General features: G+C 42.2%; 1 protein-coding gene across 18 annotated transcripts in view; it reads left to right on the top strand.

Annotated features, from left to right (window-relative positions):
- Nucleotides 1–20,042, top strand: part of ptprda (protein tyrosine phosphatase receptor type Da) — a 298,862-nt gene that overhangs the window by 125,186 nt on the left and 153,634 nt on the right. For all 18 annotated transcript variants that reach the window (XM_077500599.1, XM_077500600.1, XM_077500603.1 and 15 more), the window contains exon 10: nucleotides 2,547–2,593. The gene's annotated coding sequence lies outside the window, so the exon portion shown is untranslated. The remainder of the gene's footprint in view (nucleotides 1–2,546; nucleotides 2,594–20,042) is intronic.

Below are 20,042 nucleotides of genomic sequence, written 5' to 3'. Positions count from 1 at the left end.
CTTGAACTGCAGTCTGTCTAAGGTGAAATTTAATCATTTCAGAGAAATGATAATCCATTTCCTGAAACGATAGTCAGTTGGCATCAAACCAACGAATGTCCTAAAATGTGGTCCAAGCGGGGTTTGAACCCGGCTTCTCCATGGAGAAGAAAATGATCTAACTTGCCTTGTTCAAATTCATGGGTAATGGCGTACTTATTTTAAAAATAGCCACCTGATGAAAGCCAACTTGCATTTTAATCATTTCAGTGGAATTGTAATACATTTCCTGATATGATAGTCAGTTGGTATACAGTTACATCACTAAGCATAATTTCCATGGATATATTTGCAATGTACACTCAGAGTTGGGATTCGAACTGGAAAATGCACTTAACTCATTCACTCCCAGCCATTTTCACAGAAGCAGTCCCGTTCGCTCCCGGCTGTTTTACTGGATTTTGACTAATTTTGCAAGGCATGGTTGATCTCTTTTGCTCTGCTTCCACCTGCTGGCCGCTTGTGTAATAACTACCAGTTCTGCAACCGTTTTTGCAGTTGAGAGGCTGCATCAAAGCCTTCTGTATGCTCTAGCATAAAACCCCCCCAAAAAACAACAACTTATAAATACGTCTTTGGGACACTTAGAACATTAAAAACAAAACAAAAAAAAACCTTATTTGCACGTTATTGGGATCAAATGAGTTAACCAAGTGCGCCACTGAGCAGTATCAGAGAGCTGGTAATGATGATCAGTTGTATGTATGGAAGTGGGCATGGAAAGGGGGACTTAGAAAAGGTTTGTCAGTCCCATTGAAAATGAATGGGGGAAAGTTGATGTTTAACGTTAAAGTACTGTAAGTAAAGTGGAATCAGACAATATATACCCCGGAAGGTGAGAATACAAATCCGAATAACATATGTGGGATGTTTCAGTATTCCCACAATTATAACAAAAAAATAATTCAAATCAAAGACAAACGTACGACTTTGTTGTTATGAAACATTTGGGGGCATCCAGCCCGCATCAGGCGCAGCTGGTTGCGAGGGAGCGCAGGTGTAACCAACAAGTCGCCTTTGGCCTCTAAAGCTCGCCCATGTGCTAATGATCGGTGCCCGCCTCTCCGAGTCTCTCCATCCCAAAAAATCCGACCCAGCGTGCTCCTTCTGTGCATGTCACAATGCACCCGAAGCCAACCAGCGCGCCGTTGCAATCAGCCAGACGCAGCTGGCTACCTGCACCTCTGTAGATTAGTTCCTGCATTGCCTTTTTCAATTAACTCCAGCCAACATTATCAGAACGCAGCATCGTGATTGTGAATAACTTCCAAAGGGGGGAAAATAGCCCTTTTTTTTTTTTTTGGTAAATAAAGTGACATGACTCATTAATGTGATGAATGGCTGTGCAATTCCCTACCCACCTTCTTCAAAACCTCCCTCCTGTGGGCTAATTCCGGGGGAAAGAAAAGGGCGAGCGCTTAAAACCTGCGCCTCAAAGTGCTGAAGCAAGCAAGGCCGCCAGCCAAACGCTCGCTCTTTTCAACTGTTGACGCTCCCAAGGACCCATCTCGCAGTTAACATCAAATCATTAACTTCACCCCGGCCACAAGCCACTCGCCATTATAGAGAAATGCTGTCGAGGGGAGGGGACACTAGAATGGGGTGGGGGGGACATAGGCAGCCGTGAAGGCTAAATAAGCTGTATTATTGCACAGGATCAACACCGACGCATCTCCCTGGAGATCACAATGATTCCACATCGTAAAGGCGGGAACAAAAAAAAAAAAAAAAGTCAGAATGTGGGACTTTCTGAGAGCATGTAATCTTGCAACCATCTAAATGACTACTTCACTTCTGATGGTTTCCATGGCAACCACATGAAAGGGGAAAAAAAACAGAACTTCTATACGGCTATTCAGCCGAGCATGACGCAGATTTCTGCATTAGAAATAATAATAAAGTAAAAACAACCTCTAGCGCTATAACATGCACAGCATCTCAAATAATCAAGTTAGAAAACACACAAAAAAACTTTGACCTTGAGGGACTTAAATACTCTTGCGGTACCCTTAAATCCGCGCATCCTTGGAATAGAAACGTGCCCTTTCCTTTTTCGGAAGGTCACCCAAGTGCAAGTGGCTCGTGAAAAGGCCTCGATTTCTTTCACGGCTGCTGTTTTTTTTTTACAATGAGGCTCGAGTTGAAGTGGCCCTTCAGTTCACATGATTTTGAGTCAAAAGCACCGGCGAGAGAGAGAGAGAGAGAAGTGTGAAGAAGTCCTTTTACAAGGTACCAGAAGAGATAACGGCGGCGTCTTCTTCAAACCATTGCAGAGCGAGTCGGCACCTAAATACTTGAAAGCACCCGTGGGTTTGCCTTGGCCAACTAGGACACACCATATTCCCACTTATTACCTTTGCCAATTTGCTCCCGGGAGCCCCCGAGCCCTTGTCTTTATTACGGGAGTTCCTCATTGATCAATCACTGTCAGAGGAGAGAAGTCTGCTCTGTAATTGCTCTGTGTTATAATCATGAGTGACACCCTCCCCCCCCCTCCTCTGTCGCAGGTCTCAGGAGAGAGAATGTTCCTTGACTTTCACACTGAACACTCAAGGTAGGCTTTTTTTTTTTTTTTTTTTTTTTTTTTTATGCACTCTATTTCCTGGTGTTATCTTTACAGCGAAATAGTCTTTGAGTGTAGTTAAAACATTAGAGGTCGGCTAGAAGACCCGGAATAGAAGTGCATAAGAGGTTTTTTTGTTGTTGTTGCTGTTTTGTTTTTGTTTTTTTTGTTTTTTTTTAATGGATTTTAAAACAACCACTGCTGCTTTCTTAACATTCACTGCCTTTGACAAGTATACTTGATCAATTGTATTTTTTAGAGCGGTGCTAAATGGGGGCGAATCTGATTATGCTCCACTGTAAATATCAAACTTGGAAACAACTTTACTGATGCCCAACCACCGGTAGATGACATCATTACCCCCATTTTATATGAAATAAACACAGTTTCAGAGTCCATGGGAGAAATGGCTGTATTTTGGCAAACCGACATTTTTCTACTGTCAATTATAAAAGAACGTGACGGGGCAAAAAGTAGGGAGTCTATTCTGTTATTTGGTAGATTCAGTTTATATATAATTATTGAATTTAATATCACGTGAGTATTGGAAATGTTACAATTTTCTAAAATGACCAGGGACAGCAAATAATGTAAACAGCAGAGGACCCATAATTGAACCCTGTGGAACGCCATATGTTCCATTAATTAAATGAATTCATATTGCCCATATTCAGCCATTTTTTTGTTTGTTTGTTTGACGTATTGTGAAAGGATTACAATAATAAACAACACCCACAAGTCGACTACTGAGTGCACCAAATTCCCTGAAACGCAAATAGGCCAAGCAAATGTAGCATGATCACCTGCAGCTAATGATGGCTAAGTGTCATCATGATTCATTTGAGTCTGTCTTGACTCACCGAACCCCTCGATCAAACGACATGCTAACTATACTTATTGTGGACCTGTTTAGTGGAATGCAAAGCTATTGCACTGGCCGAGACAGCTGAAGTTATCATAACAAATGTATAATTCAAGAAGGCATTTTTGCTGTTTCTTTCAGTTCTTGCTTGTTAGCTTGTGCTGTCTGCCCTGAACACAATATCTGACGTGTCATGATCTGCGTTGTCTCTGAAAAGGCACCATTATAATAAGGCTTCCATGCTATAAACTCCGCCCCCACCCCCACCCAACCCCCCAGATATGCAAATGCAGCACTGCATTTCATGCAAATGTCCGACACCGCCGATTTGCCAATGTCATTTACGCGCCGGCTGCAGAACAAGCGTCCGTAATGTTTTATTCCGCTCACAGTCCAAAAAGAAGAGAAGGTCGCGTCGACACGACATGATTGTTTTATTCAGCGCTGACGGATTAATGCTGATGCGGCACTTTTAAAACGCTTTACCCTGAGAAAAACTCGTGGAGGGTTCTACATTTTCTAAGATTACGCCGGCCAAAACGTGTTTTGAGAGATTGCGTTCGGCCTTGGCATTTACTCCGATTGCGATGTCATTGTCTGCGTAACTGGAAAGGATTATGTTCTGCGAGGGGGGGGGGGGCAAAGTTTTTTAAATTTAAAATGTAATCAGTATAATCACCATAAGCAATCAGTTCCTCTTCATTTCACCTGATCGAGCCCCCCCCCCCCATGTTAAACGAGCCTGTTAAAAGAGAGAGCATCTTATCAGCACCCCGGATTAAGCCTCGACTTTGATTAACATCTGCACAAGTTTTTCAAATATCAAAGTTGGCGATTATGTTCAAGGGTGGGACGCAGCGGGATTTGTGTTTAGATCGCAGAGACATTAAAAGTTCATGTTATTTTGGTGAAGCAGACAATCTCGTTTTGTTTTTTTTGCCTCAGAAACGGGATGCAGGCACATATCAAGCGGGTCTTCTCCATGATCATTTTTGTCGATTTCCCGCCATCACAACTGAAAACGAACCAACTTTTGAACACTGCAATCTATTTGTGCACAACATTGGCTCATAAGTGAATGGAAAGCGCACTTGCTTGTAATGGCGATAATCGTCCGTTTCGATAAACAGTGCTGACAGTGCAGGCGAGGCAATCGACTCCGAGGCTTAATGATTCAAATGATTGGTCAACATCGGAGCACATCAAAGTGCAGCGTGCGTGCTTCCTCCTAATGAAGTCGCAGTGTCCACAGAGTCGGCGCACCATGAATGTCAATTTCCAGCCGTAATAAACCACAGTTGGGAAAGTAAAAAAAAGGACGGTGCTTTTTTTGTTTCGGAAGTGCGCTTCGCCGTGCGTTTCGCGAAGCTAAAGGTCACAGCGAGGCCATCTCGGCCAGTATTTAAACACTGAGTCGTTCAGTGCCAGGATGGCTTAATGACATGCCGCGGAATGACTTTGCCATAAAGGGAATTAATCGTCTAAACACTGTGGGGATCGGCGTGGTCTTGAATCGAAATCGATGGGATGCTTGGCCGGATCCCGATGCCGTTTGGCCGCTTGTTTTAAGTGAGCACTTTTTGCTATTGACGTTGTCGCTCAATCAGCGAGCTCGGAGCTCATTCTTCTTGAGCCCGACGCATTGATCAGCGAACGCCACGCTTACTTTGTGCTTTCAACACCTGGCCTTGCATTTGTTAGGCTGCCGCCATTTGCCAGAAGCCATTAAACTACAGCCAAGACAAGTTAATGTAAAGGCTAAATACGAATACAGCTGCCTGGAATACATCATTAGTCTTAACATTGGATTTTTACACCCACCAATACCATACCGGTCTAATTTTAGGTACTCCAAGTGATTGTCTCAATTATGAGTTGTTATATGAGTGGTTCGATTGTACCCCAATGACTCAATCTCTTCAATGAGTCAATCTCATTCAGTGGAGGTCAAGACACACACCCGACTCATATGATTCCTTTTTATTTTTTTTATTTTTTATTTATTTTATTTTTTTATTTTTTTTTATTTTTTTATTTTTTTTATTTTGTATTTATTTTTATTTTATTTTTTGTATTTTATTTTTATTTTTTTTTATGATTCCTGATGGCATGCCCTGCTTGGCCATCATCATCATCATCATCATCAAAGGAACATACGGTGTTCCACAGGGTTAAATTCTGGGTCCTCTGCTGTTTTTGTTGCATCTGCTGCCCTTTCCAGATGAAGATAGTCAGATTCGATGAAAAGGCTACTTTCTCGGTTCTGTTTGTTCACCGGTAAAACCGATATCCATGGCTTGAATTTGGGAAAAAAAAAAAAAAAAAAAAAAAAAAATAATCTTATCTTATTTTCCAATAAATAAGGATTTGGTGTGTGCACATACCTCCAGAAATTATATCAACAGCAGTATTGCAAAGCATTTATTTTGATTCAATCACAGCACCAAAACTAGCACTATATACCTCTTTAGCAGGTGACCCAAGGTTCGCCAATTAAAAACCATATCATCAACAATACAGACATTCAGGTATATTTTTGCATTTGAACACCCAACCCCTGAAAATCTCATTTTCTGTCTCGCCTCAAGGAAAACTATTGAAACTCAGTCGGCACGGAAACAGTCGCGGGAAAAAGGAGTTGCAGCAGACTAATCTGGCCAACGTTGGATTGAACCAAAGACCTTTCGAAACCGCCCAAGCCGCGACGGGCGTACAAAACTCCGAAAATGACAAGCGATTATCAAAGCGCCTCCGGCTCGAGACGGTGTAATCCGCCTGATGTTGGCGTCTATGGAAAGTCCGAATTAGAACCCTCAAACAATGTCGGCTTGTCTACACTGGTTAAAACCCTCAGCGTTTTAGTCCCAAAATGAAGTTGACCCTGTCAGAAAGCTTAAGGACGTGCGAGCCGTGCGACAAAAGCCCTCCAGTCGTCATATTCCTCCATCTGCGTTCCATCTCCTCCATGTAATGAGTTCCTTACTCCAGCCAGACCACGGGGGCTAATAAGGCTTTTATCTGCTTTTTGATATTAGATATTAACACCTCATCAACATTAAGCTCTCGTCCGCCCGCCCCGTTCGCATTAGCCGAACAATGTCTCCCAAAGAAATCTTCTCAAATTCAAATTAAAGCCCTCGCTGAATAGCCAGAAGGATGCCGCCGCCCATCACTCAACTCCACACCTCAGTTAAAGCCTTGCAAATCTGTGTGAGCTTTTTTTTTAAAAATAAAAAATAATAAAATAAAATGAAATGGATCATCGCAATCATGCATTTTGAAGCACATGAATGATAAATGCTTCGCCGCCGGCTCCAAAAGTAGGTCTGAGTGACACAATCAGGATTTTGTTGGTTGGAAAACCTATAAATAGGAACTTCAATCAGGCGATCTTTGTGATCTTTCCCGCGGGGGGGGCGGAGGGGGACACATTTGTGTGGCAAGTGTTTGCATCAGACATAATGTTTTATCGTCATTAACATACTGTAGTTGCGTTAAAACAGCCGACGGTGACAAGCGCCTATTTTAGTCTTTAGAAATAATAAGAAAAAGGTAAATCCTGTTTCGCAGTGCAAAGGTTTCAGACTTCTTATCATCCCTCATGGCATCTTTTTGTCAGGTGCTATGAGGAAAAAAAAAAAAGATATATTAACTGGGAAATATAGCTGGGAGAAATAGAAAATAAATGACTTCGGTGTGGCAAGCAGGAGAAGGAGGACGCCGAGATTTATCAAGTCGAGATGGAAATGTCTGCCGAGTCTATGTTGAAAAATTAACACGAGTTTGGTGTCCGTTTGGCCACTCACCATCCCGGCTACTTGAAATAATCGCTCTCTATTTCGGGGTTGAAAATTTACCCAACTAACCGGTAAATGTGTGTTGCAAGTCATTCTACTTGCAGTGTTTACCAATACATGCGATCGAGTCCGGGCTTTGGCCTCTCCTGGGTGTAGTTTTGCATGTTCTCCCCGAGCCTGCATGTGTTTTCTCCGGGTACTCCGGTCTCCTCCCACATTCCAAAGACATGCATGGCAGGTCAATTAGTTGCTCCTAGGGATGCACGATAATGCTATTTCCAACCGATACCGATAAACCAATAATTTAGAGGTGCCGATGTCGATAACCGCCAAGTAAGCCGATAATTGTTTGCAAAATTAATTTGAATACAAATATGCTTTCAAGTGCTACTATAAGTCTAACAAATACATTGAAACATTGTATAAACTTTGCACAATGTTTCATTGTATGTAAAGCACCATGCAGCTGAATTTTATTGATATGAGCCACAAACACAACAGATGGACCAATGTGGCAAGTCTATAATTATTGATGGATTTCTTTCGTATCTAGTTTATCTGTAGGAAATCAAATTGCCGATAATTATCGGCAGATTTTTCCATTATCTGTTTTATCTGTTTGACGTCAAAATGGTCGATAAGTGCCGATAATTATCGGCCACCGATATTATCGTGCATCACTAGTTGCTCCGAATTGTGAGTGTGGATGGATGTTGGTCTCTGTGTGCCCTGTGATTGGCTGGCAACCAGTTCAGGGTGAAACCCGCCTACTGCCCGAAACTGGCTGGGATAGGCTCCAGCATCCCGCAACCCTTGTGAGGCTTAAGTGGTTAAGAAAATGGATGGATGGATGGTTGGATGGATGGATGGTTGGATGGATGGATGGATGTTTACCAATGGAAAGCATACCACAGACAGCAATGGCTGAATGGTACATTGCTGACTTTTGCACACCTAAAGCTGTGCTCTCTACAGTATCGTAACTCGGGCTGCACAATATATCGAAAAAATAGCGATATCGCCATATTGGCCCTTGCAATATGCATATCGCAAAGGCATGCAATAAGTTTTATGTGGAATTTTATGCTTTTTATATGAATTTGATCAGTCAGATGCTAACTAAAATGTGCATCGCCATCTAACAGTTGAAAATTATCAAGACATAATTGCAATTAATTAACTAAGATGACATTAAGGTTGCTTATTTTGCCGCATGAAACATGTTTTTCTTTCATTAGATAATAAAAATGTAATTTCTTTAGGTACGTTAAATATCGCAATATCATCGATATCGCTATGTTCAGCAAGTGTATCGCATATCGCATGTTTTTCCAATATCGTGCAGCCCTAATCGTAGCTGACTAACAAAAATCTATAAACGTACAGAAAAGTGAACACGCTGACGGGAAAAAAGGTTAAACTATTTGGGATATGTTCTCCATTCACCTGAAGCCAATTTTACACATTCAACTCAAGTGTGTGTGTGTGTGTGTGTGTTGTGTGTGTGAGAGGGTGCTGCTTACACAACAACTAAAAGAAGAAAAAAAAAACACAGCGAGTCAATATTGATTGATCCAGGAGCCTTAGCAATTACCTTTGTGTGCAGAAGACCATGTTAAGGTCAGTATTATCTTTGCTCATTTTACGGGTCAGCAACCTGGCTCTGGCTGGGCTAAATTAACGGGGTAAACACTATTGCTCACCTTGATGAAATTTACCGTGAGACTTAAAGGTGGGAAAGGTGTCGCGCCTGAAGTTGACCCTTGATATTTGCCAGAACGGCGGTACCCGGCGCTAAAACGGTGGTGGCATAAATCAGACGGGGCAATGAAACTGGGCAGTGAAAATGTAATGAGGCTATTAAAATAATGTATTTTATGGGACAACTGGGAATGTTCTATTTGCATTGTTGAATGATGGGTGTGTTTGAGAGGCCAAAATAACCAAATTAATGTGAATAGTAACTCAAACGATTAGAGCTAAGGGCATTTTTGCAACATGTTTGCAATACTAGTTTTGCTGCAGTATGTAACTGTCGGTATAGCAGAATGCGAGCAGGTAAGTTTGTATATAAAAGAAGGAATAGGGTAGACCAGGGTGGGCAAAGAATGTCCCCCACCGAGCATTTACATGATCAAGATCCAGTACTGTGCTTGAGGCCCAAATTAAATTCCATTTGTAATGTATGATTGAAAAGTCACCCCTTCACTCATTGTCAAGAGTTACCAATTGTAGTGTGCAGAGGATGGCGCCCTGGGGTGCACCACCATCTGACCCAGGTGGGTCTAAAGAAACCAGCTGCTTTTGTAAACTTCTGTCAAATTGCGCTGCGTTGTCAAAAAAAATGTCTTGTCATTTTCTCGTGGATTTAGTGCAGCGGTGATGGCTTCCTGTACACGGTTCAAGGCGGTGTTTGATTCCAAGTCAGCTCTCATTTGTTTGTATTTATTAACTCATTCACTCGCCGCCATTTTCACATTTCGCAATCCCGTTCGCTCCCGGCTGTTTGACTGGATTTTGACTGATTTTGCAAGGCCCACAGAATATTGTGTTCAATTGCTATAAAAGCATTACCAAAAGAAAGATTAAAGTCTCTTCTTTCATAAGGAAAAAAAAAGTAGAAGAGAGCTAAGTTTCATCAGTTTTCACAAATCTATTTAAAATTGTAAGTAATTTAGCTTTTTTTCTAGATGGCCCTGGTTGATCTCCTTTGCTCTGCTGCCACCTGCTGGCCGTTTGTGTAATAACTACCATTTCTGCAACCGTTCTTTGCAGTTGAGAGGCTGCATCAAAGCCTTCTGTATGCTCTAGCATAAAAACAAAACAAAAAAAAACCCATATAAATACGTCTTTGGGACACTTACATTAAAAAAAAAAACGTATTTACACGTTATTGGGAGCTAATGACTTAATGTATGGATTGTCATCATGTCATTCTGGTAAACGTTTATGAAGCCACGTTAAAGGTAAAAACGGTCACCTTGGAGTCTAATAATTAGACTGTACCATTAAAGTACAGAAATGCACCGGCACACGGTACACAAGACTCGGACCCTTTGCCCTTGTTTGGTTTCCCATTAGTGCCTGTGACAGTTCAAGTTTGCCCATTGAGCATCCTGCAGTTAGTCTTATCGCCTCACCTCACCTGCTGGGATGTGACACCGTGCTGGGATTCACTGAGGGATGTCTAACCCCGCCAGCGAAAGCCCGGGTGACCCTGTAAGCAAGAGTGACAACACAATAATACTCCCTGCGCCCTAATCTTTCATTGGTGGATTATCAGATTAGAGGCCCCGCTTGTTTATGGGCTTGGCGACTATCGAAAAAGTTGATCTGTCAAGTTTATCGTGCACTTGTCGCATTAAGGCGGTTTTGGGCCACACAGTTGGCTGCGGATGGCAGATAAGACCGACGCGGTTTTGAACAGGACCTCCGGAAAATGAGAAACAAAACGCTTCGCGTGTCTTTCATTTGATTTCTTTGACCTTTCTTCTTTTTTTCTGGTAAAGATATACCAGAATTTCATCCACCAGTTTGAAAACTGAGGTTAGCCCTTTCAAACGGGACGTAATCCGTCCTTTCTCAAGCCGCTCTCTTTCAACGACGCCGGCCCGCAGAGGTTTTCCTATCAATCTCTTGTTTTGACAAAGCTGGAGTCCATTATCGAAACCCTTTTTGACCGGGCTCGCTAATTCAGGCTAACTGTGTCCCTTTCCCTTCACAAGCGGTGGCAGCAAACCACTTTGAAGGTCGCGGCCCCTTCAAAGTGTCCCCGTCAGAGGATATCTGGGAATAACAGTCGCCGATACGATCGTTATCTTTACAAATCAAGTCTTATCGGATGTGCAAGGTGGGCATGTTTTGACATCGGCCAGAGTGAAACAGGAACTTAAATGTGGCAATTGCTTCAAATCTGTCCACCACAAAAACAAAAATGATGAACTTTCTGCAGTTGCAACTCGCTCATTTACCCGAATATTAGAATGCGAGCTTTCTCGTGGTTTTAAAATCCTTTTCCGCAGTTATAGTCCCCGCTTTGTTTTATGGCACACATTCACATCAGGTCCAGCATCATTTACTCACCAGCTTGAGAGTATTGTTCCAACAACTGCAGCTATGAAATATTTCATATTTTATTCTAGGTGTCTGATGACAATTTCCTGAATCGCATTCCCTCCCAAGCACGTTTGTCTTATTACGCCGAGCAGCAGACAAATGCGCCGCAGTTGCGAAAGTGACACATGAGGCCGCGTTGGAAATATAAGCGGCCGATCATACGCCGGCGCGTCCGCGTAATCATGCAGATGAAATCCTCCAAGTGGAAATTAAAACGCTGTTAAGGTCACGTCTCGCTGGTTTGCGGCTCCGCACGAGTCTTAACCGGTGTCCTTGAAGGATTGTTGTGTTTTACATGGTTCTATTTGCATAAGGTCAAAGAAATGTTAGGGGAGTGCATCACGGTGTGAAATCGCTATTGTAAAGTAACTCCATCTTAAAGAACACAGCAATAATGAAGGGCAGTCAATAGTTTTCTGTCTGCTGCGTAATCTAGTCAGAGGTGGCAAATCCAGGTCTTGAAAGTAAAAAAAATACTCGGTTCTTCCTCTATAGAGTAGCCAAAGGCACCAAAGGATCAACAATTTGACTTTTCATAAAAACACTGTGGCTAATATAAGTGGGCTCTTTGTCAAAGGTGGCAGATGTTCCCCTCCATCGGAACTAGTCCAGAAAGTCAAACCCCTGCCACAGTTTGGCTTTAGACCTTAACTGCCTACCCGACCAGATCGTACACCAAAGCTCGGCACCAAAGGATCAACAAAGTTTGGGCTAATTTGACTTTTCATAAAAACACTGTGGGCTCTTTGGCAAAGGTGGCAAACGTTCCCCTCCATCGGAACTAGTCCAGAAAGTCAAACCACTCCCACAGTTTGGCTTTAGACCTTAATTGCCTACCCGACCAGATCGTACACCAAAGCTAGGCACCAAAGGATCAACAACGTTTGGGCTGCTTGACTTTTCATTAAAAAAAAACAATGTGGGCTCTTTGTCAAAGGTGGCAGATGTTCCCCTCCATCGGAACTAGTCCAGAAAGTCAAACCCCTGCCACAGTTTGGCTTTAGACCTTAACTGCCTACCCGACCAGATCGTACACCAAAGCTCGGCACCAAAGGATCAACAAAGTTTGGGCTAATTTGACTTTTCATAAAAACACTGTGGGCTCTTTGGCAAAGGTGGCAAACGTTCCCCTCCATCGGAACTAGTCCAGAAAGTCAAACCACTCCCACAGTTTGGCTTTAGACCTTAATTGCCTACCCGACCAGATCGTACACCAAAGCTAGGCACCAAAGGATCAACAACGTTTGGGCTGCTTGACTTTTCATTAAAAAAAAACAATGTGGGCTCTTTGTCAAAGGTGGCAGATGTTCCCCTCCATCGGAACTAGTCCAGAAAGTCAAACCTCTGCCACAGTTTGGCTTTAGACCTTAACTGCCTACCCGACCAGATCGTACACCAAAGCTAGGCACCAAAGGATCAACAATTTGACTTTTCATAAAAACACTGTGACTAATATAAGTGGGCTCTTTGTCAAAGGTGGCAGATGTTCCCCTCCATCGGAACTAGTCCAGAAAGTCAAACCCCTGCCACAGTTAGGCTTTAGCCACGGGTACTTCTACTCCACTAGCAAGTAAACAAGCTCTTTCTGACCTGTTGGTTAAATAGAAGCACCTGTAGCAACTGGCTAAGGAGTTTTACTTTCTGTACACGGGTTTACCACCTCTCATCCGAGTTCTGATGAAGGGGAGCATAGAATGTTCTTTGAAAAACCAAACAGCCCAAAGCCTCTTGACTCTGGTGTCTCGCTTTGGTGTATGTACTAGTTTTAATTTAAACCCTGCGTCCTTAGGAAACCGTTCAAGTGTTCCCTGCACCCTATAGAAATAAGATTGCCAGAGTTCTTACACCATTGAAAGTATTATTGCAGCTTTTTCTGGCCAGTGGTGGCAGTTTTACCACGTCACTTATGTTTAAGGTTCCGTTGGAACTTCCATACCAAGGCCAATTTATATCATTGGATCCCACAAATGGTTTGCGGCCGCGGTGGCAGACTACTCAACATTCCTCCGTAAACAGCCTAGACTGTAAGCCACAATGTATAAAAAGCCGCAGAGCTCTAAAAATGTCCCAGAATGCAATGAGCTGTGGCCGTTTTCAAATGATGAGCCGGATCCGTCGTCAGGGAGCCACTCGGCACCCACCGGCAGATTTGAACGGGCCCACAAGATGAATCTGTCGACACTCCATTCTGCATATCTCTATTTAATGATATTATATGTCATTTCCCGAGCAAAGAAAAACACCATTAGCCAAAGCGGTGAGTCGTAGCGAGGCATTCTGTGCCCGTTTCCAATCCTCCTTGGTGGGCCCATAATTGAAATAGGCCAAGTATCATTGTATTTGTTAGCTTCTTCTGTGTCTTATGATTTTTTTTTTTTTTTGTCCAGAATTTCAACACTAACTACGGCAAAGTGCCAAAAAGGACAATTGGCTGCCTGCAAATAAATAAAAAAAATAAATAAATAAATAGATTGTTGCCCACACATTGGAAAGCAGTTATCATTTCAATGGGAGTGATATGCTTGGAGGGGGAAAGGACAAAAGAGGTCAGCAAAAGTGGAGTAAGTGCTCCCGCAGGCACAAACACGGGCACCATTCAAATAGCACCCCCCACCCCCACCCCCACCCCCCCACCACCACCACCATTCTCCCCAACCTTACCACAGAAGAGACCAGAGGAAATTGATTTCCGCTTTATTCCCGCTCAAATGGATGACCGTGCTGGCGGGTGACCTGATGGTGGACCCGTCTGCTCAAATTAGGAAGCTATTTGGAAGATACGGCTACTCTATGAATATAGTGCGGTGATGGCATTATTTCACACATCAAATCATCCGGAGGTCGTCCGGCTTACACCGACGACGGACGCTCCTCGCTGGCCCATGTGATGCTTTGAAACGTTTCCGGGCAAGCTAACTGTGACACAAATTGCGCCGTCTGAATGATAATCATTATTTCCATTTGTCAGTTCACTTTTGAGGTCCTTGAACTGCTTTTACGGTCATGTAATTTTTAACTCTTTCACTCGCCGCCATTTTCACAGAAGCAGTCCCGTTCGCTGCCTGCTGTTTTATTGGAGTTTGACTGATTTTGCAAGGCCCACAGAATATTGTCTTCTATTGCTATAAAAGCATGGAACCTATCAAAGGAAAGATTAAAGCCTCTTCTTTCATCAGGAAAAAAAAGTATGTTTGTATCTATTTCCGTTTTGCAGCAATTAGCATTAGAAGAGAGCTATGTTTCATCAGTTTTCACAAATCTATTTAAAATTGTAAGTAATTTAGCTTTTTTTCTACATGGCCCTGGTTGATCTCCTTTGCTCTGCTGCCACCTGCTGGCCGTTTGTGTAATAACTACCATTTCTGCAACCGTTCTTTGCAGTTGAGAGGCTGCATCAAAGCCTTCTGTATGCTCTAGCATTAAAAAAACAACAAAAAAACGTATAAATACGTCTTTGGGAGACTTAGAACATTTAAAAAAACGTATTTATACGTCATTGGGAGCAAATGAGTTAAGAGCACACATTTTGGGTTGTTATTAATAAAATGATATCGTCCAGTTTTATGGTTTCGTTTTATTTGTATTGGATTTGATTTTATTTCATCTGGAAAACATATAACGTTCGACTTATCCTGTTTTATTTTTATAGGGAATGTTACTTACCTTCTGTTTATTACCCGTGCCAAGTAGTTTTATTTAATTTAATCCATGTTGTGTTTTTATTATTATTGTACTGTATCGTATTTAACTGAAATAATGACCAATACTTAACTTACTACCCAGTGTTTATTTTTTTTCTTTTATTACCCACTTTGCGTTGCTGATCCTAAGTGGCATTCTTTCGTCTCTAACTCGTGTAGATTACGATGCCATATGTTCCGGTGTGCCGTGATATGACTGTATCAAACTCCACCTTCATCTGTAATTCTGTGAATTCGCATCGTGCATCTGCTCTCTCTCTTCTCTACTAATATCGTTTTACCGCCAATGCGACGCTCACTGGTTGCCATGACATGATTTCTATCCGTCTGTTTGCGCCTGAAAGAGAAAACATTCCACGCGTTGTTTATATTCCGCACCGTAATATTGCCGAGCTGGACGGAGGCGCTGGAACAGGACAGGACAGGACAGGAGGTTATAGGGATCGTTTTCTAGCGTGCGTCCACAATGCAGACCTTTTGGGGGCTTCGAGGGCTGCCAAAGCCGCAGTCGCCCACAGAGCTGCGTACAACGTGAGCGTGCAACGTTCAAGACCATATGGAGCAGCCAGGGTCACGCGGACACCCGAGCGGATCGCATGCTTAACAAAATGAGCCAAATGTACTCGCTACTGTCTGCTGGCCTTGGCAGCGATATTTTTTTTTTTCCCCCCTCCACATTTGCACCTTCCTGCCAGCCAATAACACTTTTTTTTTTTTTATTACCGGTATAGCTCCACCAAGCGAAATCATTGGAGGCTTTCAAAAAGTGTTGTGATCTTCTATCTTGGGGTGACATCATTGGAATGTGTTTGGATCTTATTTGGCCTCAGTTGGCAGGAAAAAAAAAAAGTCTTATATTTTGGTTCTGGAATTTGAGATTGAATAAGCAGAACATGTGTAGTTTGTGCCAGTTTGGATTCTTACGCTGTCTATCCATCCACTTGTGTGGACTGTCTTCAATTAAAATAATGTTCTAAGATTTGCGCCAATTTGGGCTGTGGTGTTTTTAAGTCACACATGGCAGCCTATCATGCAAAATCTTAAGTCAGGGGTGTCCAAACGTTTTCATTTGAGGGCCACATCCAGAAAATCCGAAGGACGCAAGGGCCACATCATGTTATGAAGAGAAATTGTGTTTCGTTCTAAAAATTGTACAAATAATTTATTTGTGCTTTTGCATGTTATAAACCAATTTATTTGTAATATGGCAGTAGGGTTAGTATAATTTTGGAATTTTTCATTTTAGTTTTTATTTTGTTTTGAGGTTTTTTTGTTTTTTATTTAGTTTTAATTAGTTTTCAGGGTGGTTCTGTTCGTTTTTTTAAACTTTAGTTCTTTAATAAATGCTTAGTTTTAGTTTAATTAGTTTCAGTATTAGTTTTATTTATTAATTTTTTTTAATGTGTATTACTCGTGCGCAACATTTAAAAAACACAATGGGCGCGACGTCATTATTCCGGTTTATATCAAAATAAATCTACTAAAAATCACATTTAAAATCTTCCCCAAAGGCTCATGCATTCAATTAATTACCAAAGACTAAAACAAAGGACATTTTTGCTTTAATTAGAGTTCTATTTGAGTTAGTTTTGTAAACATAAAATGTAGTTTTTCTTTTTTTTTAAAAAAGCATCTTCGTTTTTGTTTTAGTTCGTTAATGAAAGTTTTTTTAATTTGAGTTTTTTCGTTAGTTTAAGTTAACTAAAATAACCTTTAATAGCACCTGTGTTTTTCGATACCCTCCCTTCTTACTTTGACCATCTCCAAACATTTTTGTTTATTTTATTTTATTTGAACTGAGTCAAATGCCATTTTTAGCATATGTCGCGGGCCACTAAAAAATGGACGGCGGGCCGCAAATGGCCCCCGGGCCGTAGTTTGGACACCCCTGTCTTAAGTTAAGATGGTCCGTTTTGTGAATATGTCGTAGTATTCATCCTCAAATTTGTGCTGATTTGGTGTTGAATATCTTAAGTCTTAAGTGTTTTTTGTCCTGGTGTCTTGTATCTTTAGCTCATTTGCTCCCAATAACGTGTAAATCCGTTTTTTTTATGTTGTAAGTGTCCCAAAGACGTATTTATACGTTTTTTGTTTGTTTGTTTTTTTATGCTAGAGTATACAGGCGGCTGTGATGCAGCCTCTCAACTGCAAAGAACGGTTGCGGAAATGGTAGTTATTACACAAACGGCCAGCAGGTGGCAGCAGAGCAAAGGAGATCAACCAGGGCCATCTAGAATTCCGCAGCACAGTTTTCAGTCAGTCGCAGGCCATCCCAAACGTAACGGCGGGCATGGAAAACACCTTCGGTGTAAGACGGCGGAAAAGGTGCGAGATGATGAAGCGTCTCGAGCACTGTTTGCAGCCCATGCGGGGTCAAGCCTGTCAGAGACGACATGGTGACATAGTAGCCGGCCCTCATTTAATCACCATATGAAGCCACCCTAATGACACTGCCGCCAGACGATTTATCTCCCAATTTGATTTAGGGCTCCATTTGTCATAAGTGACTGTTTCACTATGCAATCAATATGCCCCTTTCAGCACGTCGGACACCCGAAGACCTTAAAGAGCTGCACGTTTCATGTAGTGAAGACTTGTTGTGATAAAGTAAATGCTTGGCCAGGCCAAAGGGGCAACGCATCGATCACGACGCTGCGTACGTCCCCCCTGGTTCTGTTGGAAGACGGCCGTTATTCATAGACGCCGTCACCGCCGTCCGTCGGGATTCGGAGAGGCATTCCTCATGTCCGCTTGGAAATTTGATGAATTACATCAGTGTACGCCACCCCCTCCCCCCGCATTATCCAACTTGTTTGTCGCTTGCCAAGTGGCAAAAGAAGCTGCCACGCAAGCGCACCTCCACGGTATCCCGGCGACGCTCCGTTGAGCCGCCGGGCAAAGGCAGCACTGCTCGCTCGAGGGGAAAAAGGAAACAGCTGTGCCGCAGACAGCTGCTGGAGGAGAGGGAGGGGGAGGCGGGGGTCCGTTACGCCGTCCAACAAGTCCTCGAACACCATACGACCGTGTTGGTCGGTTTACCATGCACGGAAATACGACCAAATAGAGCAGGGGTGTCCCAAACTTTTTCATTTGAGGGCCACATACAGAAAATCAGAAGGGCCACATAATGTTATGAAGAGAAATTGTGTTGAGTCTTAAAAATTGTGCAAATAATTTGTTTGTGCTTTTGCATATTTAGCAAAATGCTACAGTATATAAACCAATTTATTTGTAATATGGCAGTACGGTTATTATAGTTTGGGAATTTTTCATTTTAGTTTTTGAGTTTTTTTTTTTTTTTATTTAGTTAATTTTAATTATTTTTCAGGGTGGTTCTGTTCGTTTTTTTATTAGTTTTAGTTATTTAATAAATGCTTAGTTTTAGTTATTGTTTTTTTAATGTGTATTACTCGTGCGCAACATTAAAAAAAACACCGTGGTAGCGACGTCATTATTCCAGATTATATCAAAATAAATCTACTAAAAGGCTCATGCATTAAATTAATTACCAAAGACTAAACCGAAGGATATTTTTGCTATAATTATAGTTTTATTTTAGTTAGTTTTGTAGACATAAAATGTAGTTTCAGTTAGTTTTCTTTTTTAAAAAATCATCTTCGTTTTTGTTTTTATTTCATTAATGAAATTGTTTTTTGAATTTTTTAAATTTTTTTAGTTAGCTTAAATAACCTTTAATAGCGCCTGTGTTTTTTGACACTCCCCCTTCTTACTTTGACCAGCTCCAAACATTTTTGTTTTTATTTTATCTGAACTGAGTCAAATGCCATTTTTAGCATATGTCGCGGGCCATTAAAAAATGGACGGCGGGCCGCAAATGGCCCCTGGGCCGTAGTTTGGACACCCCAATCGAAATAGAGCGTCTTCTACCTCACAAGATGAACAAGATGTTGATACGTTCTGCGCATTTTGTGTTTTTGTATAGTATTGTTGGTTTGTATAATTGTTCTGATAGTGTTGGTATTAACGGTTGAGGTAGCAAATGACAACAATTCAACCTTGCCACTGGTGCAAAAATCTTGTGTGCAAGGCATCATCCCAAGTTTCGTGCAAAATATTCGTGCTGGATGTCGAGAAGCGGTCGTGATTGCCGAGGCAAAAAAAAGAAAAAAAAAATCATGCAAATGAGCATAATCACAGCATAAGCGATTTTAATTGCACCTTCATTCCGTGTCTAAAAAGAAAGCATTCGCAGGAGGTTTCCAGCGCGCGGAATACGAGCGAGTGGGAGCGCACGTAATTACTAAGTCGTCGTTATGGACTCCCAAATAGCAGCGAATGAACCGCGCGCGCCAGCCAGGTAGATTCCAGAATGTCACCCCGACGACGGCAAAACTTTTTCCAAAGTTGCGTCTTCGTGGCTTCCGTGAGTGTCACGTTGGCGGGGAAATCCGCCAAGAAAGAGAAGCCGGTCCGTCTTGAAGACAAATTCAAGTTGTATCGGCTCCAAAAATAGAGAAACCCCCCCCCATCCTCCTCCTCCTCCTCCCTCCTGCAGGGAATGAAGATTGAGCTTTGTTGCAAACACCCGAGGAACATATGCTGCTTGCTGCTACTTCTTCGTCGTCGTCGGAGCAGCTTGTCGCAGCCTCAGATGTTCCTTAACAGTTCATTTCCTACATTTTTCTTTTTTTTTTTCCAAATGTTTTTATTGTGCTAATTGTTTTTCGGCACGTTCCACTTGAGCGACTCCTTCCTTTGTTGTCCCTTCCAGACTGACATGGCCAAATGTCAGAACCACCCCCCACCACCCCCACTGCCGCCCACCTTCCAGGCAGTTCCTTTCAAAAATATCATTACCACGTTATAAAGCCAGCAGAGGCGCCACGGTTACACCGAATGTTGTTAAAGCGACATAGAAAACACTGAAAACATTTTTTGTTTAGCCGACACAAACTCGAAAAATAGTGACTGCACTTGAATATTGAAAAGACAAATGGCGTTCC

The sequence above is a fragment of the Festucalex cinctus genome, chromosome 16 (genome assembly GCF_051991245.1).
Source record: "Festucalex cinctus isolate MCC-2025b chromosome 16, RoL_Fcin_1.0, whole genome shotgun sequence".
In the NCBI taxonomy this organism is placed as follows: domain Eukaryota; kingdom Metazoa; phylum Chordata; class Actinopteri; order Syngnathiformes; family Syngnathidae; genus Festucalex; species Festucalex cinctus.
The sequence above is the reverse complement of the archived record's forward strand: the minus strand, read 5'-3'. Positions and strand labels throughout refer to the sequence as shown.